Raw genomic sequence first — 27,927 nt, 5'->3', positions numbered from 1 at the left:
ATTTGCATTTATTTCTCAATAAACATTGATATTTTTAACATTTATATTTTTTTATATATTGAGTAGTTCTCGTTCTATGGGGTTACTGGCATGTTTGGTAGGCTGTTGAGTTTAGTTAGGCTAGGCTTCTTTAATTGGTTGTCATGTTCTGAAGTTTTTATTGGTAACCCATGCTCATAGGATATGCCTTAAATACCCAAGAACCTCATCTATTAGGAGAATAGAAATCCAGAAACCTCCATTTACCAATACCCATCTGCTGTATTCACCAAAGGTGAACGTGGATGAATGTGTCTTTTCCCATTGAAGTCTACAGAAGCTATAGGAAGAGCCGAGCCCACCATCTCTTCATTGAACTGGATGATGACTGCAGTAGAGGTGAAATGTGGGTCTCAAAGATCAGATGTGCACCTGTCAGGCATTTATCGCTAACCCTGTGAGTACTATAATGGACACGTGATCTTGGCCTACTCTGGAAAACGTGATACTTTCTGCGGTCCCTAGTGCAAATATAGGACAGCCAATGACTACTGTGGGGATTGTCCCACCCAGAGAACTTCTCCGGAAATTAAAGTGGTTTTCTGAGACTAAAATATTGATGACCTATCCTCAGGATAGGTCTTCAATATTTGATTGGTGGAGACCTGACTCTTGGCACCCCTGCCGATCAGCTGTTTGAAGAGTACAATTTTGTACTCATGGAAAACCACTTAAAAGCTGAAACCCCCAGTGCTCAGCGGTCATGGTTGAAGAAGCTATGCAAGGCTACACTACCCATTCAGTACTCCATGGCAGATAAATTGTTCTTTAGTAGTTCTGACTCGTTTGGCCAAAAGCTATCGGTCCCGAGCCTCCATGCAGGTTCGGCATAGTGTGCATGTGTCCTCAGAGGGGAAGAAAGCCACTGCCAGACGTGCAATGCACTGGCTTATCTCCATGAGAACAAAACGACTGGACGTCCAGGGATTCCAAGGCCCCGCCATGGTTAGCTGACTGGGAGAAGGAACTGCAACTTACCCTAAATGAAACAGACAGGAAATGGATTCAAAAATGTTCACATGGCTTCTCTAAATGTATCAAAATACAAGAAAACTCAGTTAAAGTAGCGTTCAGATGGTATAGGACACCTGAATTTTTGTATAAAATCCAGTTACTTCCCACAGATTTATGTTGGCGTTGTAATGCCGCCACTGGCTCCATTTCCCATATCTGGTGGACATGTGCAGGCATCCGTAAGTTCTGGGAGGAGGTCGAGAGTACTATCAATTTGATCTGTAGCACGTCTTTGAAGCTTACAGCCCAATTGATGCTGCTTTGGCTGCCTACCCCAACATTTCGCCCTGGAAGACACAGCCTGATTACACACTTGCTGATGGCTGCTAAACTCCTGATTCCCTTGAAATGGAGATCAGTGGATTCCCCTACCCTGGATATGTGGAGAGATAGGGTCCAGCAGATATGTCAAATGGAGGAACTGATTGGGTGGACGTACCATAACAGAGATCGCTTTCTGCGGATTTGGCAACCTTGGCTGCAATACAGAGCAGAATACCTACGTGCGCTGCAGACTGGCCCTACTTAACTTAAATTATCTTAACTTAACATATGAGTGGCAAGACATACATGCTGTTCCCTTTATGATATTACGTTGAGTAAATTATTTTAACCCCAAAACATTATATGGACTACGGCTTAATATGCGAGGTGACACAGTGTTGGAGCCGTTGCTCTGTTCACTTGTTCTGTACGTACTATGTTATTGTACCTGTATGTTATTGTACCTGTAAGACCACTTGTCTAATGGAACTGGTGGTCCCAGATGAGTGGTTACCTCATGCTCACATGTATTGTCTGGCTTTGCCCTTGATGATGTTCGCCGGCCTTCATAATGAGGTGGCTTCCTCAACTTTGACTTGAATTGATGTACTATGATTCTTGTTTTATTAATAAAAAGAGATTTCAAACAAAACGACTGGACGTGATGAAATCCAACAGCCTGATCCTTCTTTAGGGACACAAAAGTCTACACATCTCTCTGTTCATTCGAATGACGGAACCTGTGTGGTCACTGGATCTCAAAGCTTACTGCAGTCACTGGATTTCAAAGGCATCTTACTAGGTTGTAAGGTCTAGAAACCAGACTCATGAATACCATAGAAGTAATAAAGCTGGGTAACATCTATTATCCAGAGAAGAGAGCAGCTATGGAAAGCATCTCTTGTTCTGGAGGACTCAGGGCGTCTATACATTACATGGACATCCCACTGGTTTCAATGAGAACTGTGTAATACCTAATTACTCCTGTGGTGGCACTAGTAGGTGCTCTATGCTTGATTGTCGGAGGTCCCAGCAGCTGGACTTTCTATGATCAACCTACTGGTGGTTGAATTCACAGTCCTAAGTCCATGAGAACTCCTAAATTAATGCAGTGATGTCACCAAACCAAGGACTAAACTCTACCATGATAACTGGCAAATGACTCCTAGAATCACCTCCAAGTGTCCAACAATTATGATGATTCGGTTAGATTTAGCACACATCCTGATTTTTCACTAGGGATCTCAGCAGGGATGCAATTATTACAAATGTTAAGTGAATCACAGAAGAGGAATAACAATATAAAATCCCTGTCATCTGGCTAGTGTGAACCCGATGAATGAGACAGCCAGGCGTCACGGGCTAATGGTTCCTTCCACGGCATTGATCAATGGCAAAAACACATTTCTCCTGGACGTCTAACCTTCAGTAGATCAATCAGGTGTTAGTGAAGGATATGGTACAGCGATATTCTACTGGTGAATAACCTTCACATAGCTGACAACTCCTAGGGGTCAGTTTAATAGAAGGACAGCCATTAGCTGATATCGGAAATCCAGCATCTGTCAGATCAAGTAAGAAATGTGTCTTCTTAACAAAAGGTTCAAAAAGTCTCTGTGGTCCAGGACCATGTTAGATACAAAAACAGTAAACAATATTGGAATCATCTAAGACAACAATAATCGGAATTACATATAAAATGGTCTAAGGGGCCTAAAGGGTGTTTCAAGGTTTGATGTATGGACAATCAGGGGTGGGGTGAAGGGTAGGAAGAAAACCCATAGCTGCCAACAGTCCTGAATTTGCCACGATTATCCTTAGTTTTCAAAGACAACCTGGGCAAATTTGGATTGTAATGGCCTGAAAATGAATAGGGTTTATGTAAAGACCTTTCAGGAATCCTTCCTTCTAAGACACGGCCATCCACATCTCTGGACATAGGACAGAACACCCATCTGTATACTCCTCTCTTCCAGCCAACACTTCTGTGGGATATCGAGAGGCCGCAACAATAGTGAAGCACCGATTTCACCGGTCAGATAAAAGTATTTTATTATACTCACAAACAAGTTCTTGTTAAAAGCTTATCAAAAAGGTAGGACAACGTTCATACTCCTGCCTGACCTGGGTTTCGCTTCTTCAGGGGAGAATAACCCACCCCTTACAGGGACGTCTTTAAATCTACAGGTAAGTCCCACCCATATACTGCATTATCCAATAAAAGCATATCAACAGTAACAAACATTAAAAACAAATAAAACACTTCTACAATAAAAGCTCTTATCTAGACCATACACATCTTCCTAAATAAACTTCTCATCTTTTTTATCCAGCAAAGAACCAGTTTTACTACCCCCCCACACACTATAGAACCACAAATACTCCGATACTACGCTCATTTCATTCATAAATTCCCTCCTCCTACGCTCACGTGGGTAGTTCCAGCCAATCTCTGGCCACTACTCCCCCATTCATTTAGGAAGATGTGTATGGTCTAGATGAGAGCTTTTATTGTAGAAGTGTTTTATTGTTTTTAATGTTTGTTACTGTTGATATGCTGTCAGGTCTATTGCGCCCTAATGCCCTCCTAAATATGGAGTCATCGGCCCCATCCGAAACCTGGCCCTATTATACAAGCCCTGTCAATCCCTATTTTGTGGGAGAAAAAAAAAAGGGGGGAACCAAGATATGCCCACAGCCCCAAAAAGTCAGATTAATATCCAAAAAAGATGTTGACCCGACACGTTTCGTCTTAAAGATATTGCCTCAGACTCATCAGGGGACCAGGGGCTATCAAAAAGGAGAAAGGGTGATTACCACAGTTTACCAGTCCGGCATCACCTAGTGCACCAAGGGGGAGCTGATAACATGTCCCACTCCAGACAGACAGAACACACAGGTCGGACCAACTCGTATGCACCATCAGGAGTGGGACAAAGATCCTGTCCTTCAGGATAATCCAGCCCTATTACCCAGGAAAAATAACTAATCGTTGGGGAGATTTCAGCAGCTGGACCTTCATCCATCCACCGATCGCTATTTTTGTATGTTTTTGAGGCTGCAGCGAATGATTAACGTGGACAATCTGCAGAGAATATATTCTGGAAATAAGACGCAAAGATGAAAACAGACATTTTAAAGTTTCATGTCAGGAATGCGCCTTTATACAAATGGATATTTTATACAAATGCACAGAACTTCAAAGGACTCTGCCGACTGCAACTACAAAGATGATGTTGGTGGCAAAGTGTTATGTAATACCGGCAGAAGGAGAATACTCCGATAATGAAACTGATAAAGCTCTGCGGGGGCACGGGGTGCATTTCAAAGGGGGATAAAAAAAAAAGAAAATGGAAATAATTACAGGGAAATACAACATTTTCAGAAGTGCCACCCGGTCTATACTCTTATTCTGTTAAACGTGCAGTATCCCACTACTAGACAATTGCTAGTGGTTGAAGGGCATCTGTCAGCAGTTTTGTACCTATGACACCGGCTGACCTGTTACATGTGCGCTTGGCAGCTGAATGCATCTGTGTTGGTCCCATGTTCATATGTGCCCGCATAAAAATAAAGTGGTGTTTTAAAGAGGACCTTTTTGTTTTCTAGATAAATACCTTTACTTGCAAGGTACCCCCCCCTCGCTGATGCTGCCGCAGCCACCCTGAATGTTTTTTTTTTAATATCGCTCCTATGCCCCGCTGTGCCCCCCTGTAGTTTTCCCGCTCAGTATGTTAATACTGAGCATCAGTGTAGGGTGGAGGAGACGCCAGGGTTTCTCAATGAGCGTCTCCTTCTCCCTGGCCGTGCCGCGATCCAATCACAGCGGAGAACCCGCAAGTAAAGGTATTTATCTAGAATAAAAAAAAAACGGTGAAAGGTCCTCTTTAATGTATGCAAAGGAGCCTCCAGGAGCAACGGGGGGGTGTTGCGGTTACACCTAGAGGCTCTGCTCTCTCTGCAACTGCCAAGCCCTCTGCACTTCGATTAACAAGGCTAGGCACCGAAAAAACTTCATTATGCCTGGCCCTTTGAAGCAAGGATATTCTATAGGAATTTACTTGATGTGATATATTCCTGTTCTGTATTTTATTTTTACTTTTTTTTATTACCGAAGAAACAGTACATTGATATATAAGGTCTTGATACACGTCAAAGTACCAATCTTTACAATGTTCTTATAAATGTCTGATCACTCCAATCTAACCATAAACCTTTACTTTTACAATATGCAATTTCCCACCGCACCGTCGTCGGCTCCTCGCACCTGTATATAGCCATACTATGTCTGTATCGTTCTCATGTTCCCATTAGACTGATTGAGCCATGAAGCCTCGAGCTGAAGATAAAGCTCGGCGCAGTCTCGAGGATGAGTACTGTGTTTGAGGGGAGTCACACCCCAAACACCAGACTCTCTAAAATTTTTGTGGTTTGTTACGGTGCTTAAATACCAGCACTATTTATGGTAGGATTTGATTTATTTGTTGTTTCCACGTGGTCAGGTTTGGTGTAATGGGGTTGTACCATTTTAGAGCAATGCATTTATGTGCCATGAATAAAGATCCTTTTAAGAACGTTGTCATATAGTGATCCTACGTATCCTCATTCAATATTCCCATCCAACTCCAGGACACATGCATGCTCCGCCAAGCGTGCTTGTTTATAGAGAGGTCGGGAGAGATAAGCTTGATAAAAAAGATGTCACCTCCACCCAGAATGCAGCAGGGCCTCACCTCCAAATCATGTGCCAGAAATCTGCCTCCATTTCCCCGCACCTAGGACAGGCCGTAGATGGTGCTCTGCCCATTCTATACAGCCTAGTTGGCGTGAGATATAATGTTTTGCACTGGTTTATGCCATTAGCATAAAAAACACTCTGCTATGACTTCAAATATAGGATGTAACCTAACCATGGGTTACTCCAGCCCCTGAGGTGCTCTCTAGAAGGAAGCTCTTAGTTGAGGCTGCAGAAGGAGCTGCTTCCAGTCCTGTCAGACAGTACCAGGCGGTTTAATGCCCTAAGGACTCTGGTGAACCCGTGAGATTGCCAGTGCAATGTTTTCATCTGTGAGGGTAATGCATGTCTATGGCTAATAGACCTCATAACTCTGTTCATGGTTTCTGGTTTCCGACCGCCCTTTCCCACAAGTTGGAAGCTTGCATTGCTGCTTTTGAAGTCTGCATCTCGATGTTAGGAATTAAAAAAATTGAATGTATGTGCACCCCCCAGCTGGCATTGTACATAATGAACTGCTTTGTAAGGATTTGCATCTAAAAGGAACTTTGGAGGTAACTCATGGTTCAGCCAGAACTTGTTGGAACAGTTGTACTAAGACTTGTGCCTCCAGTTTGCAGATGTGTGTTCCAGTAAAGACTCTCTGCTACCTTGTTCAACCGCACTGAGCTCGCTCTGGTCTCCAGTCCTTCGCTACATCAACGACACCCCACCTTCCACCAGCCAGGAGACTCCAACCAGGATGTGGAACAACTACTACTACTTCAAAAATTCAGCGGCCCCCTTGTCACTGTGCTAGCCCTGGAAGTGACGGACAATTGCTACAACCAACACCATTACCACTCCCATCCTCCTCTCTGCACTTCCCTCTGGGTTGCTGCAAATGTCTGTATTTTCAGCCTTACACATTAGATGACTGACGGCCAAGTGGCTCACAGCTATCTCTCCCGACCTCTCTATAAACAAGCAAGCTTGGCGGAGCATGCATGTGTCCTGGAGGGGGAGAGCAGAGTAAGCTACTGCCAAACACCAAAAGGATCAGGCATGTTGAAATCCAACAGTCCAATCCTTATCTCGCCTGACATCTGGCTTGGGAGGTCCATACACATTAGATGGAGCAATGGATCAATCCCTTTAACCCAGACTTCGTTATGACCCCAGTCCTCCATGAAAAAGCCTCACCAGTGTCACATCGCTTTTGGCAATTTCTAAGAAAAGTTCCTTTGTTCCTCAGTTTTGCATTGGAAGGCGAGCCTGTGTTTTTCTGAAGATGCTGCCCCTATCCACTACGTAGCAATTAAGTCTGAAATATCTTTGCCGCTGCCCGCTGGAGGATCACAGGCTTGACCGTGGGAGGGATGGGTGTCAGTAAAAGCTGCCTCGTCCAGGTGGCCGGCAGCAGAGGAAGAACCTGAGCGCTCAGGCAGGTGCCACCTCCCGTACACGCGGCTTGACCCTGCAATCTCAGCGCTGCCGCGACTTACAAAGGATCATTTCACAGCTGATGCCCTTCTGTTTCTGCTGCGTTCATGTCGGAGCTGTGGTACAAAGCCACTGCGCTGCCAAACATCTGGGATTAGTGGGTAAAGGACAGCAAATACTGAGGCTAATGAATCAGTCTAAGTATGCTGCAGACTGTGCGTGGGTGACGGCCAGGGTCTCAAAGGGGGTCTATCGCTGATAAGCCAGGCACCATGCCTGGTGGAGCTACCTCAGCTGAATGCAACCATACCTTTCACTTAGCGATCCATTGTTTCCCTCTGGAGAAAAAGTACTTTTTTTATTTTTTTTGCCCAAAATTGGTGTTTTTTTAATATCAGAATATTATTGCAGTATTTCAAGCTTGTATTTCACACTGAAAAATGCAGCAAAGGCCCCAGATGTAGGGTATTGCCAAAAATGGGCGTTTTTTAAACCCAGAATATTATTGCAGTATTTCAAGCTTGTATTTCACACTGACAGATGCAGCAAAGGCCGCAAATTTAGTATTTTGCCCAAATTGGGTGTTGTTTTTTTTGAGATTCAAAGGCTTTATTACATTTAAGCAATTGTACAATAATGGAGGGGTCAAACATAGCTCCAATAGTATGACACAATAAGTATGAACAATAGGTAGGTCACAGATAATCTGTGTCTTCAAGTACGGTATCTGAAAGATTAATGGTTGGTTTCCGGAGAGAGTCAGCTGTTTGTCTTAGGTGTCAGTAAAGCTAGTTTAGGGCTAGCATGTTTGTTTGGGGTGAGACCAGTAATATTACTGAGGGGGGTTGTTGTCCCGAGTTGTTTTCTGACAAATCAAAACCTCTGTGGTTCTTCCAGGCGAGCCATGAGACATTGAATTTGTGGATTAGTCTCAATTCCCAAAGGGAAATTTCCTCAAGTCTGTAAATCTGATCTACTTTGGCGTAAAAAGAAAAAGTACTTTTAATCTATATGATAATAAGCAGTTACAATAAGTGCACCAAAAGTGGGCCCAAGTCAATCTGTGCTCCTTTGCTCCTCCTGCTTCCTCTGCTAGCCCCTTCCTCTTCTTCATGATTGACAAGGCCAGGTTCTTGCATAGTCATGTCGCCTGGCTCCTCAATCAAGAAGAAGAGGAAGGGGCTGACCTATAGCATGCCTAAACATATATTATTTCAGTTTTGGAAATCTTTAAAAATAATCCACAACAGTCCCACCCTCAAGGTGCAAAAAAAGTATTACAAACCATTAAAAAGGTTCTCCGAGATCTTTATAGATGATCTATCGTCAGGACAGGTCAACTCCCAGCACCCCTACCAATCAGCTCTTCTGCAGTAGCTTCAAAACTACACAGCTCCTTCCATTGTGGAGTCGTATACGGAGCTGGTTTCTGCAGCGTTGCTTCCATTCACAGGTGCTGGGTGGAGCCAGAACTGCGGCAAAACAGTTGATCTCCATCGATCTGATTTGTTGACCTACCCTAAGGATACGGTAGGTCAATATAAAATTCCAAGAGAACCCTCATGTACATTACTCTTATTAATTCTACCCCCCCCCCCCTGATCAAGTGTTGCAACATCTCTTGCACGTGCCATTTGATGCATTTTCTACTTATTCATTATCCGTTGAAGTAGGTCATGTTGGAAATTATGGGGATATGAAATACAGCAACGTGTTTATGCGGGATAGATAAAAATTTAAAGTCAATTCCAAGCCTAGAGGAGGTTGTCATCTAGTCAGCAGACATCAGGAAGATGAAAGCTAATGTAACACCAACTAAATTGTTATTTTTACCAAACACTGACTTCTCATCTGTGTGAAGGAAGGTGAACATCTGACAGCAATCACAACAGAAGAACTCAGGGCAACACGTTCTTATCCTGATGTCTAGGGGAGCATGGGCATTGGTGTGCTATTGCCTCCTATATTAGCCCATCAGGTGGATAACAAAGTTTGACCTGCACAAATGGGGATGTAGAATACTTCATCCAACAGCAGTGGCTTGGGCAACCCAAAAGAAACACTGGTAGACACCAATATCACTTTTGCAGCTTGCCACTGGGGCCATATATATATATATAATTGAGATTTGTATGTATGGCTGGGGTTGGCAATGGCTGACTTTTTGCAGGCATCAACAGTGTAAAAGTCCAAAACAAGGTTGACTGTCTTAAAGAAATGACATAATGGCATCAAAGTTCAACCATCACTTTGGCCAATCCACATGAAATAAACAGAAACATTAGTGCCATCTGGGCACTAACTAAACAGCGGTTTTCCTCTCCTATGTACTGGGCAAAACACGGGAAATTAGGGTTTACACAGCCAGCAGGACATGCAACTTTCAAGCTCTAACACTGAATGAGCTTCCCCGTCCTGTATTTTTCCCCCCAGTAATAAGGCCAGCAGCTGGATTACCTTGGGCTAGGACAGTGATGGCTGACCTCCGGCGCTCCAGCTGCGGTGAAACTACGACTCCCAGCATGCTCCATTCATTCTAAGGAGTTCTTAGAACAGCCAAGCAAGTGTGCATCTTGGGAGTTGTAGTTTTACAACAGCTTGAGTGCCAGCGGTTAGCCATCACAGGGCTAGGGGAATGCGGTCTACTGGAGTGGGGAGGGAATGGCAAGTACCATTACCAATCCTACCTGCCATTCCATAAAAAATCCAGCCCCATAAACAATTTGAAAACATGTCTCAGCAAACTATATTTGCTGAAACAACCCAGATTTCTGGATTCTTTTTTTTATCTCATCCATCTAAGCATTCCGGGTAAGACATACACTTCTTCCAATACTTTTCCAGACACCATGTTACAATATATAGTGACTTGTTAGTAAGACTAGTGCACAACTTCTTAACTAAAATACTGCTGTTACAGCAGTCAATGAAGTTGCCCCTGTAGCTCCCTCCTGCCCCAAATTGCCTTGACTTATCCACTATGGTCTTGTTAAAAGGGTATTCCTGTTTGAAACATTGATGGCATGTTGCTAGGATAGGCCATCAATGTACATAGGTATGGGACCCACTCCTATCTAGAGAACGGGGCCCCCAAACTGAAGAAGAGGTGGCCACACTGTGCCGGCACAGCCACCTCTCCATTCCCCACTATGGGACTGACGGAAATAGCTGAGCCAACTCTCCTGACCCGCACCTACCTGACATAGGATATGTAATCAATGTCCCAGATGGAAATACCCCTTTAAGCCAGTACAATGCAGTATTTTTGTGAACTGGGTTGTAGTATGTAGTGGGACCACTGCACATATCATCGTTATGGACAGAAGCTCCACAGACCATTAATACCAGTGTCTTGCATCCGCCATCCCCTACGGCACCAGAGCCCGCATATATGACTCTCACGTCTACACTCCCCCATAGGTACTCTTCTAGGCATGGAGAATAGTGACTTTAATGTAAAAAAAATGATGGATATCCTGAACAAAACAAATCCTTTAAAAAACGTTGTTTGAGAATACGCTGGTTAGAGTCTTTTTGGTTGAATTCAACAAATCGACTGCAAAATTCAGTTTCTTACCCACTGGAGTCGCCTCAACACTACCAATTAGATAACAACAAATGGCTGGTATTGTGGGTTCCGCATAATGTGACAGAATGATGTATGTTCCGAAAGAATCATGCAGGGCAGTCGACAGCCTCCTCTGTCACTCCAGAACCAGACGTCCCACTACCGGCGCGGAGCAGACATTGTCAGAACTAGTGAGGGACACAATCTGTCACCATTTACAGGCATGCTGGGGCCAAGGCAGAGCTTCATTCTTACATGTATAATAACCTCAGCAATGGCGCAGAAGAGCAATTTGTGATAAAAAAAAAAAAAGAAGAATGGAGAATGATGAAGATTTGTGCAGAATCAAAAAAAAATCCACGCTCAACTAATAATCTAAAATAATAGGTTTTTAAAATGTATCCCATCGAAATGTACTGTAGCATCTTTTATATAAGTGTTGGGTGAGGCAGCAGCAGCTGAACATTGTGCAGTTGTGGATTTTTTTTTGCTAAAATACAATTTTTTTTCTTCCTTTTTATCGACCTCATCTGCCGCTTCCCAAAGCAATCACTCCATTTGTCAGCTCAGTCTTCCACCAAATGACTCTCTCCTTTATCTATTTCTCTTTGGTCCAGACACAAACCACAGCAGAGTTTCCGAGCCATTGACTGAAACTTTTTAAAGGAGTTCTCTCGTGAAGACAAAATAAAAGACATATGGACATCATACACGGGTGGGGACCGATACAGCCACTATCTAAAGTTTTTTGTTGCATTTATTACATGGTCCTTCATTCATTTAAATTGATTTCCCCAATTTTCCCTGTAGCGGCCTTGTAGGTATGTCTGATCTCCTCCTGGTGTAGCTGATTATCTGGGATTGTGGAAGCCAGAAGTCTGGCAATCAGCTGAAAAGGATTTATCTCTTTGTAGAATATTTTTTTTTAATAAAGGACTGCCTAGTCTCAAAAGTCCTCACTATGATCAATGGCATTCATTTATTACACGGTCCTCCATTCAAATACCGTATTTTGGACTATAAGACGCACCTAGGATTTGGAGGAAGAAAAAAATATATATATTTTCCATCAGACCTCAGAGAAGACCCCCATTCTTCATTAGACCCTCATCAGAACCCAAATCCTCATTAGACCCCCAAAACAGACCGCCATTCTTCATCATACCTCAGATCAGACCTCAAAATCAGACCACCAAGCTCCATTGGCCTCAGTCAGACCTCTCAACCTCCATCAGCCTCAGATCAGACCCCCCCAGCCTCCATCAGCCTCAAATCAGACCCCCCAGCCTCCATTAACTGCAGATCAACCTTCTATCAGAATCCCCACCAGCCTCTATTAGCTGCAGATCAGACCCCCAATCAGCCTCAGATCAGACCATCAGTCTCAGATTTTCCCCGATCAGAACCCCAGCCCCTATCAGACTCAGATCAGACCCTATTAGCCTCATATCACCCCCCCCCCCCCCAGCCCCACTCAGCTTTAGATTGGACCCCCTAGCCCCCATCAGACTCAGATCAAACCCCACTCAGACCCTATCCATTGTTTCTTCATGGTCCTGCTATGTACTGTGACCTGATGGCGCACAGTGTCAGATTATATTGCATGCCTACGTGCACTACGTCCTGCCAATGTGCGCGGTCAAGACACCACAGCTGGACTTGGAAGAAGACCAGGGGAGGTGAGTACAGCCAGTGCAGCGCCTTATAGTCCAAAAAATATGGTATTACATTTCCCTGTAGCTGCCCTCTATGCATGCCTGGCCTCATCTTCTCCTGCTCCAGCTGATGATCTGGGGTTTGGGAAGCCAGACCCCCAACAGTCATCTGAACACCAGGCAAGCTTCAATGTGCAAAGGACTTATCTTGATAAGACAATCTTTTTGCAGAGTCTTGTTTTATGAAGGACTCCCTAGTGTCTAAAGCCCTCACTAGGACCAATGCTATTGATTTTCTACATAGTCCTCCATTCAAATGACTGTCATAAAATATTACATTTCCCTGTAGCGGCCCTGTAGGTATACCTGACCTCATCTTCTCCTGCTCTACCTGATTACCTGGGGTTTAGGAAGCCAGGCCCTCAACAATCATCTGAATAGGACTTATCTATATTTTTTTTGTTTTATTGAGGACTGCCTAGTTTCTAAGTCATCACTAGGAGAACACCTGGTAGTGGATGTCTCCTTGAAAAGTCTGTTAGAACATGAGTTTTGTATATGAAAACTGCTGTGGAGCATATTTAGTTAAATCAGTGCTTACAGGACCTGACTGACCTCCTCTCATTATACCCGTCAGTTGCACCATATTCGTTGTTGCGAGTAATGCTCTCCTACTGAGATCCACGTGGTCCACATTTTTTCACATAGCTCTTGTTTCTGGCCCTGCTCTTCCCCTTGTGTACTATACTCGACTATCCCCAGAACTCCCATAGAAATGAATGGAACGGCCACGCGCATGCCCGACCGGCCACTCTGTTTATTTCAGGCAATGCAGGGGGTATGGGGCTCCCATTCTTGTGATCGGTGGGGTTCCCAGTGGTAGGACCACCACTGATCTAATAGTTATCCCCTATCCTGTGGATAGGGGATAACAATGTAACTGGAATACCCCTTTAAGGCAGAATGTAAAGTGCCTGTTACATCGTCCACAGGTCCTTTATCCTATCTATGAATGTTCTCATTATTGAGGTCATGGTATATCAGTAGTAATAAAGCAGAGGAACTGGACTTATTGTATTTTCTCTTAAAGATGTTTTGCTAGTCATTCGACTGGCTTTTGACTCGCTTACATCTCTGGCATTAAATACTGGTGACTCATGCTTCAGTCAGCGTAATCAACACAAAATCTATTGTCTGCCACTGTTCTTAAAGTAACTTAAAGGAGTTGTCTCATCTCAGACATTGTTGGCATATCTCTAGGATATGTCATCAATATCATAGGTGTGGGTCCCTCCTCTGGGTCACACTCCTATCTCCAGAACCAGGTCCCTGAAGTGAACAGAGGACAGTTGTGCATGGGACCCTCTGTTCACCCTCCCATCGCCGCTATAGTTTGGAAAATAGCCAAGCTATTTCCGGCAGTCCCATAGCGGTGAATGGAGCGGCCGCTGTGCCTGCGTGGTGCTCTCTCCAATCACCGCTATGGGACTTTCAAAAATATCCAAGCGCGCTTGTTTGGCTATTTTTGCTACTTTCATTGCAATGAATGGAGAGCATGTTGCGCATGTGCTGTACGTTCTCCTTTACTTTGTGGGCCCCATTCTGGAGATAGGAGAGGGTCCTATCTGACATGGATTGCATATCCTAGCGATATGCCAACAATGTATGAGACGAGCCAACCCCTTTAAGTAGCCTCGCTGATCATTTGACTAAGTATATATATATATATATATTGTGGGAACTCGCTCTGGTAGACAGGATTAGCAGACGCAGTATAGAGGCAACAACAAGTTCTTTGGATCAAACAGTTCAGTGTTTTATTCACACTTTAGGCAAGTGACAAAACAAGCAGTCATAATCAAACAAAAAGGTCACCTTGCGGTGTTGGTGGGTAATTAACACCATGCAGCAATTCTGCCTTAAAGAGTTCTTGCTGATAGCAGCACCAACCTGTTTTCACGCCACACAGGTAGCAAGCCTTCATCCAGACACAAGGCTCCCAGATCCCAACACAGAGACCTGGCTTCTGAGCCCAGCTGCCTATTTAAGGACGGACAGGCACTGCCAAAACCCCGACTGGAATTTAAAATCCGGTCCGGTATTTGACCCCACCTGGCTGTAAATCAGTCCAGCAGCACATGCTGGGAGGGAAATACCTGTTTTCCCAGACTAAACCTCTCACTGTGTCACAATATATATATATGTATATCGCTTCGGAGGACCTTTCAAATCAAGAACAACTTTTGGGGTCATTTATCAAACTGATGTAAAGTAGGACTGGCCTAGTTGCCCATAGCAACCAATCAGATTGCTCCTTTCATTTTCCAAAGGAGCGGTCAAAAATTAAGGTGGAATCTGAATGGTTGCTATGGGCAACTCAGCCAGTTCTACTTTACAGCAGTTTGATAAATGATCCCATTTATTCCTTTATTCATGGACGAGATCCACTCCACAGCAATGAAGCGGTTAAACAGACGTTTATATTCCAGGCCTGTTCCTCTGTACGGCGGCTGCTTCCCTTTAGCTTTTCCTGCGCCAACAGTTGCCATGGAAACAGCTATTTTCCTGTGGTATCCCCCCCCCCACTCTGTCCCTGGCAGTGGCTCCCTAAGGATTTCTGTCAGGCCTCCGGGGCTCTGAAAAATACAACAGGGTCTGAGGGGGTCGGATGAGGGAAGCCATGTCTGCGCGGCAGACAAGACAAGGCTGCGGTGAAGGGTTAAGAAAGATCTCTACTTAGAGGAGGACACAAGGAAACTTCACCTTACCAGGCTCAGGCCTAAGCAGACTTTCACTACGTCTCCATATTACTGAACGGATACGATGCAGCAGAGCTGCCTTTGCATGTATGGCATCTTTAGCTTTAAATAGGCCTCAAAGAGCTACCATGCTCCAACAACGCAGTCCCAAAGAGCCATCACAATAAGATCAGCTCTGCTACATCTACTTGGCGGTTATTACACATGGTTTTTGTAAAAATCTGAAGAGAAAGAGAAAGGCTACATGCACACGAACGTATTTTGTTTCCGTGGCCGTTCCGTTCTTTTTTGCGGACCCATTCATTTCAATGGGTCTGCAAAAAATGCGGATGGCACACCGTGTGCTGTCCGCATCAGTATGTCTGTTCCGTAGCCTCGCAAAAAAAAAAATATAACATGTCCTATGGGCATTGTTACAATGGATCCGCAAAAAAAAAAACGGATGGCATACGAATGTCATCCTTTTTTTTTTGGCAAATCTGCAATTTGTGGACCGCAAAACACATATGGTCGTGTGCATGTAGCCAAATAGGGAACATTTCTACACATATTGAGCAGTTCAACTAGTTTGGTAATTTGGAAGACATTAAACGGGTTTGCAAGTGAAAAATTAAATAAAAAATCATCATAATAAAATAAAATAATTTTGATAATTGTGATGGAAACTTTTGAATATTTGATAATAAAGATTAATTTAAATTTCCTAGCCCACGTGTTCCATAGTTGCCATCATTCCCATTTTTTCAGAGGCAATCCCAGCAAATTCAGCTTCTCCAAATAGGAGGGGCTTAAGACAAAACCACTCAGAAGTGGGCGTTGCTGGGCAGGTATGGGGTGTGCCCTGGGGGCGTGGCTTATATTTCCAAAATTTGCCAACAAATATGCTGGTTAAAATGTGTCCTCTTGGCTTTGCATTTTCCAAAAAGCCATTAGGTTACACGGTACCTAACAAAAGTAGCATTTCCATTAACCACTATATGTACAGTATACAGAGTGTAATGTACATGCTTGGCATTGTAAACTTTAGGCTCCTTTTTTATTAGGACAGAATGTGAAAGTGACGAGGCACCAAGTCTTAATACTCCCTATCAGGACCACAGAAGATGGGGACAACATGAGTAGGAGGGGTCAACTTAAATAGGTGGGGCTAATGGGGTGGTGGGGCCAGCAATACCACAGAGGGACAGTATATTGTGCCACTGAGGACGGTGATATTCAGGAGGGGGGACTTGTGGATGCATGTAGAGTGCCATCCCCCCAACTTTCTGGTTCTCTAGGTACATGCCTAGTGGTGCCTTATGGAAAATACGGCCCAGACAACTGGAATTCAGTAGTTAGAAATTCAGCAATGTGTTGGCAAGACTGACTAAGGTCTATGAGGCTCCATTCACATGTCTGCAATTTTGTTCCGCATTTTGCGGAACGGAATTGCGGACCCATTTATTCCTATGGTGCAGCACGATGTGCTGCCCGGACACGGAATTGCGGAAAAAAAACTTAAAGTGGCCCCGTGTTGTAGGTGGGTTCAAACTGACAGAAGACAGGCCAAAACAAGTAGATGGACAACCAAAGTAGGAGGGACCCAATATACTGTAGTGCAGCCTAGAATACCGCCCCAGCAGAACCAAATACCACAGGACAGCAGAAAATATTGCCGCCCTCAACTGTGTCACCATTAAGGTGGACAGTAATACAGTTCAGTTCAGGAGGACACCTGTGGCCGTTAAGCATCAGATCATTATGTACCTGGCCTGTAACCATTAAAAGGGCTTGAATTGCCTCCTGGGCATCGGCCCACCAGGAAATTTTCCTGTAGGGTCTATGGCCAATCCGCTTCTGATTGAGAAGGAACAAAGGTCTTGGGACCCTATTTCTAGTGGAACCCCCAGTGAGCAAGGACACAAGTTGTGCCTCTTGTCCAGGAACCCCACAAATTCCATGTATGTGGTCAAATTTGGATACCTATGCAGTATCTGCTGCCCTATATGCATATAACACACTTCCATATAGAGCCACATGCAGCAGCCTATATATATATATATGGCCATCAACTGTTCCGATCTGAGCATTCCTCTTGTATTAGATTGAAACTTCTGCAATTAGGCTGAACGTGAGTGACAGAACAGCCGCTGTGTCCAGCAGAAGCTTGCACTTTGTACGTACATGGGGGAGGACGTTCAACGTGGCTATGTTTGGGTTGGCAGTTCTGAGATTGGTAACTCTTACTTCACGCCTGGGGGGAGCTGGCAAGGGTGGCAGGGCAGCCGACAGTAGCCTCATTAAGTGAGCCTGCAGTGGGTACCTGTCTTGTCAGGATGACTGATGAATGCCGGTTCCCTTGAGCTGTGACTTGACATACGCCGTGATGGATGCCTGTTACACAAACTCACTCGCTGAGGGCTAAAGCAGAATGAGGGGAAGTTTAACGAACAAGAGGAGCCAAGATGGATTCCTGCAGAGATAAGTCTGGCACAAACCTTCATCAGAGATAAAGTACACAGTACACATCTACATAATCAGGCGCCTCGTTTAATTTAACCGTTGATGCACCTGCGGAAAATATTAATTCCCTAATCTTAACTGTGTGATTCACATACGTGTAGTCTACAGAATGCTTTTACAGAACCTGACTTTATTAGCAATTTTAGATGGCAAAATGTATCCTGCTATAATCTCTACCTCCCAAGCATGGCTCTGTGACTGACCTATGTTCCTAAACACATTAGGGAAAATGTAAAACATTTTTTGACCCCCCAAGGTTCCTTCCTTTCTATCTTGGTTCCTAGGGGGAGGGTCCTCTCAAAGCTAAGCACATATAACATCTGTATAGAATTCTCTACAGGAACCCCAACTTTAGATGATCATTAGAAGGTTGTACTTACCATAGAGGCAGACCATGAGGCTGCTATGGGATCTTTCGAGAGAGGCAGCCAGGTCCTGCTTGGTTCCATCCCCTTTTCTACTGGTGGCAAGAACCTGTGCAGGACTTCCTTCCCTAGAAAAACTGCATGGTTGCCAAACATGGGCTTCGGGAATTGTCCCAAGGTTCATGGAAAGGAGGGAGAAATAAACTCCAGGCCCAGCTGAGCACCATATTGTGGATGTTACCATTTTGTTCCTTGCATTTATTCTTAAACTGCATTTGTAATTGTACAGTGAGGGCCCAGACCCCAGGTATCTCCAGGTATTTTAAGGTGGAAATCTTCTTTAGGTGAACATTTCTACACTGAGTAGAACAGAAACTGAATCTACATATGTTTCTGCCATCAGGACGCAGGACCTGTCATTGCAGTGAGGATACAATTTATCTCGCCCGCAGGCAGCGGTGGCTTAATGGAGGAACTAGTGAGAATCGGAGGATGCTTGAAAAAATTCAAGCATATACATTCTGGCGTGAAGTTTGTAAGAAGCTTTGCCGCTGCGTGGTGTATGATGTGTCATGCACTCTGATGGTAAATGGCACTACAGTAATCATGCAGGAAATATGACTAGTAGTCTGTCACCAGATACAGGCACTTCAGAGACACTGACAGATGCCCACAGATCAGGAGGTACTCTGCTGACTGGAAGCCCTGAAGAGCTCTCGTATACAAGGAGAAACTTGGACTACAAGATGTTAGGACAATAACGATTCTGCCTGGTATGAGAAATAATAAAGACAATGAGCTAAAAAGTAATGCAAACACAGGAACTAAGAATGTTGGTCTGCGCTGTATGTATTTTTTTTTTAAATGTACATGTGGCAGCCAAACTCTGGGCAGATGCTTCATACATATGGCGGAAGCAACAAAAGAGGTCTCCAGCGTCCAAGAGCTAAAGCTAAAGCTTCATTTTGACATGCATCTATGTGGAAAATAAAAAGATACAGAGGAATTTAACATCCTGCACTCCAGACTTCTCCTTAAAAAAGTTGCAAAATAGGGTGTTGCAACTTTTTGAGCTTATTTGCATAAACATTTTTACACCACTCTAGATTTGAAAAGTAAGTGGGCATGGTTAGCCCGTCTAGGTGATCTTCATAGCGTATAGCATGAATGTCCAATCATTGGCCATTGTACTCAAGGACCAGTGAGTCGCTTGGGGAGGTCATTCATGAGCTCTTTGTAGCCTCTCTCCTCTCTTGCCAATGATGGGGAATCCATAGAGGGGAGGACCACTCGGTGTTGTCCTTATGATGGGTGTTGTCCAGTTGGAAGGACCTGTTCATAAGATTTTACTCCATAAGACCACTCGGGGACGTTTTTAGAAAATGCTAACTACAAATGTTAGGTTTCTAGTTCTTATTGTCATTTACGACCCAACCCACATAAGCAGTGGCAATCAACCTATGAATCTAAAGCAGATAGACAAGCCAGACAGCTATGTCTCCAATCTGACATATCTTTTGTAGACATCCCTGGACACAAAAAGGTAATCTCGTGAAACTGTCATTCATGATGCCAAGCCATACAAACACTCGGAAATAGTAGCATATATCTATTACTCTGCTCGAAGGACAGGAGATAGACATGTTGTATAGGTAGCTCTATTGTCCACATTATCTGTAAGACTCCACACAAAAGGGCAACCCTGTCCCTCGACTTGTAAAGGTCATTGCTTGGCCCGAGCAGCCAGTAGAAAAATGACATTTTAGAGATGGACGAAAAGGTTAAAATATTCCTGTAGCGCATCCAAAGGCTGAAATGTCTGTCAACTGGGGAGGTGAGGAAGCTGGAACAGTTAAAGGTAAGCAAATCCACTCTGCCCAATTCCAAGAGGTCATCTAAAACACAGTTTGCATAACCTTCATATTCCCAGGGAATCCAAGGCTATAATCTCACTAAAAACTCCACATTCAATATATCAGTACTTCTATGCAAATGTCATTGGGGATAATAGAATCGGTAATATTAAAAATATTAAGCTGAATCATTCATGACACTCATGAAAATGTATGACAGCTCCATGGAGTAAGAACGAGCACCTCAAGAAATGAAGGAACACACTGAGAACCTTGGAAGTTATGTTCTTATAGAGCTACTAGGTCTGGACAAATATACAGTATTGCCACAGCTACTAGTATGGCTACCAAGCCTTGTTGTAGACATCAGGTTCAAGTTAAAGGCTAATAGTACCTAAAGTCGTCTTCCGATAGGATATCACAATGTGAGAAGAAAACCATTGATGGACTTTCAAACCTACGTGCTGTGTTGGATATTTTTTGAGCAGTGTTTACAGGGTCTGGGTGTTCTACAGAGTAGGATAGGAAGAGACCAGACAACCTTGATGTTTTCTTCTGAGATGTATGGATTGGATTAAGCTATCTCCAATAGAATCCAACAGTCATGATCTGAGTATCCAAAAACTTTGAGTTAGATATGTCATAAGGTTAACCGACTACTGGGAGTCCAAAGGATCCAGAGAACAAAGGGGCCCATTAAAAGGGGTTGTCCAGCTTTTAGATATAGATGACCTATCCTCAGAAGAGGTCATCTATATTAGTTTACTGGTGAGTCCAACAACCTCACTGATCACCTGTTTTTGGCACTGGAAACATAACAGTTGATGGAGATGGAAGCAGTAGGCTCTGTCCACTGTGCAGTGGCCGTGCCATAGTACTGCACCCTAGCTCCCGTTTTCTTGTCTCATTAGCTTACATTCATGGCCATGTAATCTCAGGCAGAAACTAATAGTAACAGACATCAGCACGCAAACCAGCAGCATGTACTGTATAACCACAAAATCAATGCAGAAAGGCGATGGTCTCGTCTCACCTAACTGCAGTGGTCTGTCATTATTGTAGGTGCCGTCCCCAGAGGGACTATTGCAAAAGGTTAATTGCTGTAATGTAATTTTATTGAGTTACATGTTGTCGTTTGCTATGCTTGTGCACTTAACAGCACCATATGGACAACTAAGGGCTAATACCTTGGCTCACTATGCCAGGTTTCCGGGGTGAATGATCTAGGTTCGCCCTTGATTAAAGTAGTCTAGTTGTGGCTGAGAACAATGAAGACCTACATGTACAAGCTCGTCAACACTACAACCAAGTTCAGAAAATTTCAGTCTCTGAGACTTCAACAGTCAAGGAATCAACTTTGCTACCACAGTACTCAGAGGAGAAGACCAGAAGGTCTAGAACCTACAAGGCCATGTATCTCAGTCAGACAGCAAGGTATTGTGCACATTTATGGCAGAGAGACCTTACTGCTATTGAAGGGAATATTGCTAAAGCGTCCCCTGTACTTTGAGATGGATTGGCCAACCACCCATTTTCTGAGTTCTGCTACTCTTCAGTCCGGGAATTGCAGAAGCATTTAACCAGAACTTCACTGCATGGCTGTGGTTCTGCCGAGAGACTTTGCTGTCCATACGCTGCTATTGGAAAAGGTTTGCATATGCTTAGGAACTATGCCTTGTTAGGCTGCGTTCACATGTCCGGTAAAAGTTTACGGAAGGCTGTTCCGGCAGAGAACAGCTTGTTGAGGTTGACCGGATTTGGCATTGCCGGATTCAACAGACCATTACGGGATCCCTATTGACTATAAAGAGATCCGGCCATGTCACATCATCGCAATAACAGGATGACCATCTAATACAGGGATGAGCTGGGATAACTCCTTCTATGACGTCCACATGAACTAACAGGGCATATGGACAGAGACTTTCTACATGATACAACCCATTTAAGGCTAATTAGAAAATTGGTTGTTTCAAAAAAAGCAAGAACTTCTCCCAACACTGAGGGACTTTTCTCTTCTCTGGGTAGGGTTAAAGGGGGTATTCCTATCTGGACATTTATGACATATCAACAGGATATGCCATAAATATCCAAAAGGTGTGGGTCCCACCTCGGGGACCCATTTTTTCATCTGAAGAACGGGACCCCATCGTGAATGTGCTTCGATATTTTGAAAATTCCACAGCAGTGAACAGAGTAAGCCACACATGCACGGCTTGCTTTCCATTCATGACGGGGCACCATGGGTGGGAACCACACCCATCAGGCACTTCTTATCAATGAGTCATAAATGTCCTAGGTGGGGCAACCCCTTTAACCAGGAGAAAAGGCGTATATCTATCTGCCATCCGAGTGTCGTTAAATGGACTGATTTAATAGGTGTGAGATTACCCATGTCTAATAATAAATACTACAGACTCCGGCACACAACAAGAGGTCACATTTCCAAGGGGGGGGGGTCTTACATGTCACTTTCCATTAGCTTTAATACTCTATTTGCAGGATCACAGACTCCCATTAATCTTACTATAATGAACACAGCTCTCGCACAGATGGTTCTTGCTGACCACAGATTTAGCTTTCTAGATTCCGTCAATACTGCGGCTCGGCGGGTCCCCCTGGCAGCGAGGGGTTAATGATGCTGAGCCTAGCACTTCCCTCCAGTAGTGCCCAAAGCAAACTCTGCCAAGCATGCAGAGATGGGCACCGATGATTGATGTGGGGGTGGGGGGGGGGGCTAATGTGCAAGCGCGGATTTACGGGCAATGGAGAATCCTTGCCTGGACGATCCTGAAATTTCATGTGATGCTGCGGAGACAGATGGCGGCATAGAATCAAAAATACCCAGAATGAAGCCTCATATTTGGATAAAGGGTCGTGCATGTCTTAGTGAGATTAGCAGGTGACATTCATTTAACAGGGTTTATAAATGAGGGAAATGGGAGGTCGTGAGAAAATGAAAACCAATGACTTGCACTAGAAACCCAGAGGGGCCAATGACCGCCTCAAAATTTAGGGCAATGGAGGGCGTGACCACTATTATATGGTGTTGTGTGCAGCACTGGGCACATCGATGGTGTCTGTGGCCCTGATTTATCATACCTTTACTCCAGAATTCTGGCATCAAAAAGTCGCAAAATAGGGGTTTTGCGACTTTTTTGCACTCGCTTGCGCATAATTTGCAACTTTTTACACTTGCGTTTTTGTAAAATGGGTGGAAAAGAGGGCGTGGTGAGCTATGTTAATGAGTTTCACTCCAGATTTATCATTGAGACTTTTTCAAAAAGTTGCAAATAAGTCGCACTCTCACTCCAGGAGCAGGGTGGAGTAGGAAAATTGGAGTAGCTTCTCTAGACAGAAGTGTTAGGTTTAAGGACAAGCCAAATTTATCAAACATGCACTATTTGATAAATGTGGCACAAAGTACTCCAACACAGACTGAAGCAAAATGTTCTCCTAAAGATAAATTCCCCCATGTATATACAGTGGTCCAGTTGTATTTACCAACTGACCTATTGTGACAATTATTATCTAGACTGGTGTCAACCAGTGTATATCGCAACCAGTCCACCTGGGGGACGGATGCCATTGCAAGGCCACACAGTAGCATCCATTGGAGGTATGCATCAAGAATTCTCTACCTTTATATTGTAAGCTCATAGGGGTCTGAATGAGTTTGGCGAGTAGCAGGCTTGACCATGAAGAATCTCCACACTGTTGTAGAGACCAACATGGTTACCTTCTGTGTAGAAGAGCATCTTGCCTTCCTGGGGCCCCAAGCACAGTTGTGTCCGTTGGCCCCCTATTGTACTGATAAGCTCCGCCTTATTGTACAGTTAAGCTCCACCCATGATGGCCCACTAAGCCTGACTCTTAGTTTAGTGCTGCACCTAGGGCACCTTGCCACTGCTCTACAGCTATGAAAGACCAGCCTTCTTCATTGGGCCCCTGTACAGCTGAACTGGCTCTTTAGCCATTTTTCTTCAACCAACCACTCGTAGCTACCAAGGAGCCCCCTGATCCCAGGCATTTTCTTGGTTTGGATGGTGGTAAAGTCCACCCCTGCACCACCATCATGTCCAGCCATAATGGCTCCAAGTACAGCTGAGCAAACCTGCCTTTTGGCAGGTTCGAGTTCGGGTTCGGAATACATCACGTAATTCAATGCTGGCATGCCGCCTAATACAAGTGTATGGCCAGCCCCGAGGGTTCCGTTCTGCTGGCCATACACTTGTATTATGACGGAATGCAAAACAAAATGTCTCTAAAGGCATTCAGTTTGGCATGCCGGCATTGAATTACATTATGGATTCTGTGAGAACGGAATCCATTACTTAATTCACTTAAACCCCGAACCTTCTGGCAGGTTCGTTCAACTCTAGTTCCAAGTGTTCTTCAATTAGGACATTTTAGGACAATGTTCCCCCCGTCAGAAACTACCAGCGGATAAATAAGCGATTACAGTGCTATAAAATGTGAAAACCATGGGGGGAAACGTCATTATCTACAACCGGACAAAAAATTTCAATAAATAATAACAGAAGGTTCTAAGAAGGTTCTCTACGCATTGCCAAAAGGCATTAGAAAACCTTGTTAGAACAATAAGAAGCGTAGCGTGGTTGTCTCCCTGTGGGCAGTATACATATCATGCCAGCCAAGCCTGCAGAGCTGTCCTTGGGTTAATGCTGTTTACAGAGAAGCACTTTCAGTCATGGTTGTCCCCACATGGGCTTTTCCAGCAAGGAAGATGATTTTTTGCCAACATTGAATATGTAGCTCCAGATAATTTCACCCTTGTCTGGAAACTTCAGTGCACAGGGACATGAGCTCACATTTACTAGGCAGCTCATGCAAACTGTACCCAAGCAAATCATGATTTGCAAAAATTTGACATTAAAAATGACAACTTTTCTAGCACTAGCCAATTTTCTAAATTGCAAAGAAAATTGGGCATGGTTTTCATGAAGTAGCCTCCAAGTTTTAGACAATTTATAAACGGGAAAGTCAGAAAATGGTGCCAATAATGGCACAAATTTGGATCTAGGGTTGATTTTCTGACTCTTAGACCAATATTTTTTTTTTTAAAGATGTGCACTTTTGTAAAGAAATTAGCCACAAATAACTCCCCACTTTCTCTTTTAATTGACTAGGGAAAGAAGCATCAGCCTCGAAAGGATTGTCCAGGATTTTTTGAATGTCTTCCTCCTTCAGTGGAACCTTTGAAGAGAGCAGAGTGAAGCTTACCTGATCCCTGCCACTCCATTAGAAATTTCATGGCAGAAAGCAGCCATGTTTGTCTAATGTTGGACAACCCCTTTAAGGCCCCTTTCACACCGGCGAGTATTCGGCGCAGATGCGATGCGTGAGTTGAACGCATTGCACCCGCACTGAATACCGACCCATTCATTTCTATGGGGCTGTTCACATGAGCGGTGATTTTCACGCATCACTTGTGCGTTGCGTGAAAATTGCAGCATGCATTAGTAGCATGCATTAGTATATGTGAGGAGGGAAACTTTTCAAGATGGGTGGTGACCATGGCGGCCATTTTGAAGTCAGCCATTTTGAATCCAACTTATGTTTTTTCAATAGGAAGAGGGTCATGTGACACATCAAACATATTGGGAATTTCACAAGAAAAACAATGGTGTGCTTGGTTTTAACGTAACTTTATTCTTTCATGAGTTATTTAAGTTTCTGACCACTTATAAAATGTGTTCAATGTGCTGCCCATTGTGTTGGATTGTCAATGCAACCCTCTTCTCCCACTCTTCACACACTGATAGCAACACCGCAGGAGAAATGCTAGCACAGGCTTCCAGTATCCGTAGTTTCAGGTGCTGCATATGCTGTGAAGATACGAGATGTGCAGCACCTGAAACTACGGATACTGGAAGCCTGTGCTAGCATTTCTCCTGCGGTAATGTGGTGTTTTTCTTCTCCCTTCAGCTCAGGGTAAATGTATGAGGAGAGGAAGTGTCAGGCTGTCGTCTTAGCATCAGCAATAATAGCCAGAATGCACTCAGCAGCGCTACACCGGCCGCATTGTTCCTCCCTGCTAGCACTAGAATGATGGCCCCCTCATTGTATATAGTGATATGGGCTATGATGGTGTAACCTGGGCATCTCCTCTCCTGTACAAAATTATATATGTATAGCTGGTATAAGTTATTCATCTTGTAGTTATATGGACCATGATGCTGGTATAATCTAGGTATTCGCCTGTATTATACAGGAGACGCCCACTTGCCCAGGTTATACCAGAATGGTCCATGTCACTATATACAGTTGCAAGAAAAAGTATGTGAACCCTTTGGAATGATATGGATTTCTGCACAAATTAGTCATAAAATGTGATCTGATCTTCATCTAAGTCACAACAATAGACAATCACTGTCTGCTTAACTAATAACACACAAAGAATTACATGTTACCATGTTCTTATTGAACACACTATGTAAACATTCACAGTGCAGGTGGAAAAAGTATGTGAACCCCTAGAGCTAATTGGAGTGAGGTGTCAGGCAACTGTAGTCCAATCAATTGAGATGAGATTGGAGGTGTTGGTTACAGCTGCCCTGCCCTATAAAAAACACACACCAGTTCTGGGTTTGCTTTTCACAAGAAGCATTGCCTGATGTGAATTATGCCTCGCACAAAAGAGCTCTCAGAAGACCTACGATTAAGAATTGTTGACTTGCATAAAGCTGGAAAGGGTTATAAAAGTATCTCCAAAAGCCTTGCTGTCCATCAGTCCACGGTAAGACAAATTGTCTATAAATGGAGAAAGTTCAGCACTGCTGCTACTCTCCCTAGGAGTGGTCGTCCTGTAAAGATGACTGCAAGAGCACAGCGCAGACGGCTCAATGAGGTGAAGAATCCTAGAGTGTCAGCTAAAGACTTACACAAGTCTCTGGCATATGGTAACATCCCTGTTTGCGAATCTATGATACGTAAAACACTAAACAAGAATGGATTTCATGGGAGGATACCACAGAGGAAGCCACTGCTGTCCAAAAAACATTGCTGCACGTTTACAGTTTGCACAAGAGCACCTGGATGTTCCACAGCAGTACTGGCAAAATATTCTGTGGACAGATGAAACCAAAGTTGAGTTGTTTGGAAGAAACACACAACACTATGTGTGGAGAAAAAGAGGCACAGCACACCAACATCAAAACCTCATCCCAACTGTGAAGTATGGTGGTGGGGGCATCATGGTTTGGGGCTGCTTTGCTGCGTCAGGACCTGGACGGATTGCTATCATCGAAGGGGAAAATGAATTCCCAAGTTTATCAAGACATTTTGCAGGAGAACTTAAGGCCATCTGTCCACCAGCTGAAGCTCAACAGAAGATGGGTGTTGCAACAGGACAACGACCCAAAGCATAGAAGTAAATCAACAACAGAATGGCTTAAACAGAAGAAAATACACCTTCTGGAGTGGCCCAGTCAGAGTCCTGACCTCAACCCGATTGAGATGCTGTGACCTGACCTCAAGAAAGCGATTCACACCAGACATCCCGAGAATATTGCTGAACTGAAACAGTTCTGTAAAGAGGAATGGTCAAGAATTACTCCTGACCGTTGTGCGCGTCTGATCTGCAACTACAGGAAACGTTTGGTTGAAGTTATTGCTGCCAAAGGAGGTTCAACCAGTTATTAAATCCAAGGGTTCACATACTTTTTCCACCTGCACTGTGAATGTTTACATGGTGTGTTCAATAAGAACATGGTAACATTTAATTCTTT

The 27,927-nt window shown here is 44.0% G+C and overlaps 1 protein-coding gene across 1 annotated transcript in view; it reads right to left on the bottom strand.

Moving 5' to 3' along the window:
• Positions 1–27,927, bottom strand: part of LOC122920714 (transmembrane protein 263-B-like) — a 150,053-nt gene that overhangs the window by 6,299 nt on the left and 115,827 nt on the right. The gene's annotated exons all lie outside the window — the stretch shown is intronic.

This window comes from Bufo gargarizans, chromosome 10, assembly GCF_014858855.1.
Source record: "Bufo gargarizans isolate SCDJY-AF-19 chromosome 10, ASM1485885v1, whole genome shotgun sequence".
NCBI classification, from domain to species: domain Eukaryota; kingdom Metazoa; phylum Chordata; class Amphibia; order Anura; family Bufonidae; genus Bufo; species Bufo gargarizans.
The sequence above is the reverse complement of the archived record's forward strand: the minus strand, read 5'-3'. Positions and strand labels throughout refer to the sequence as shown.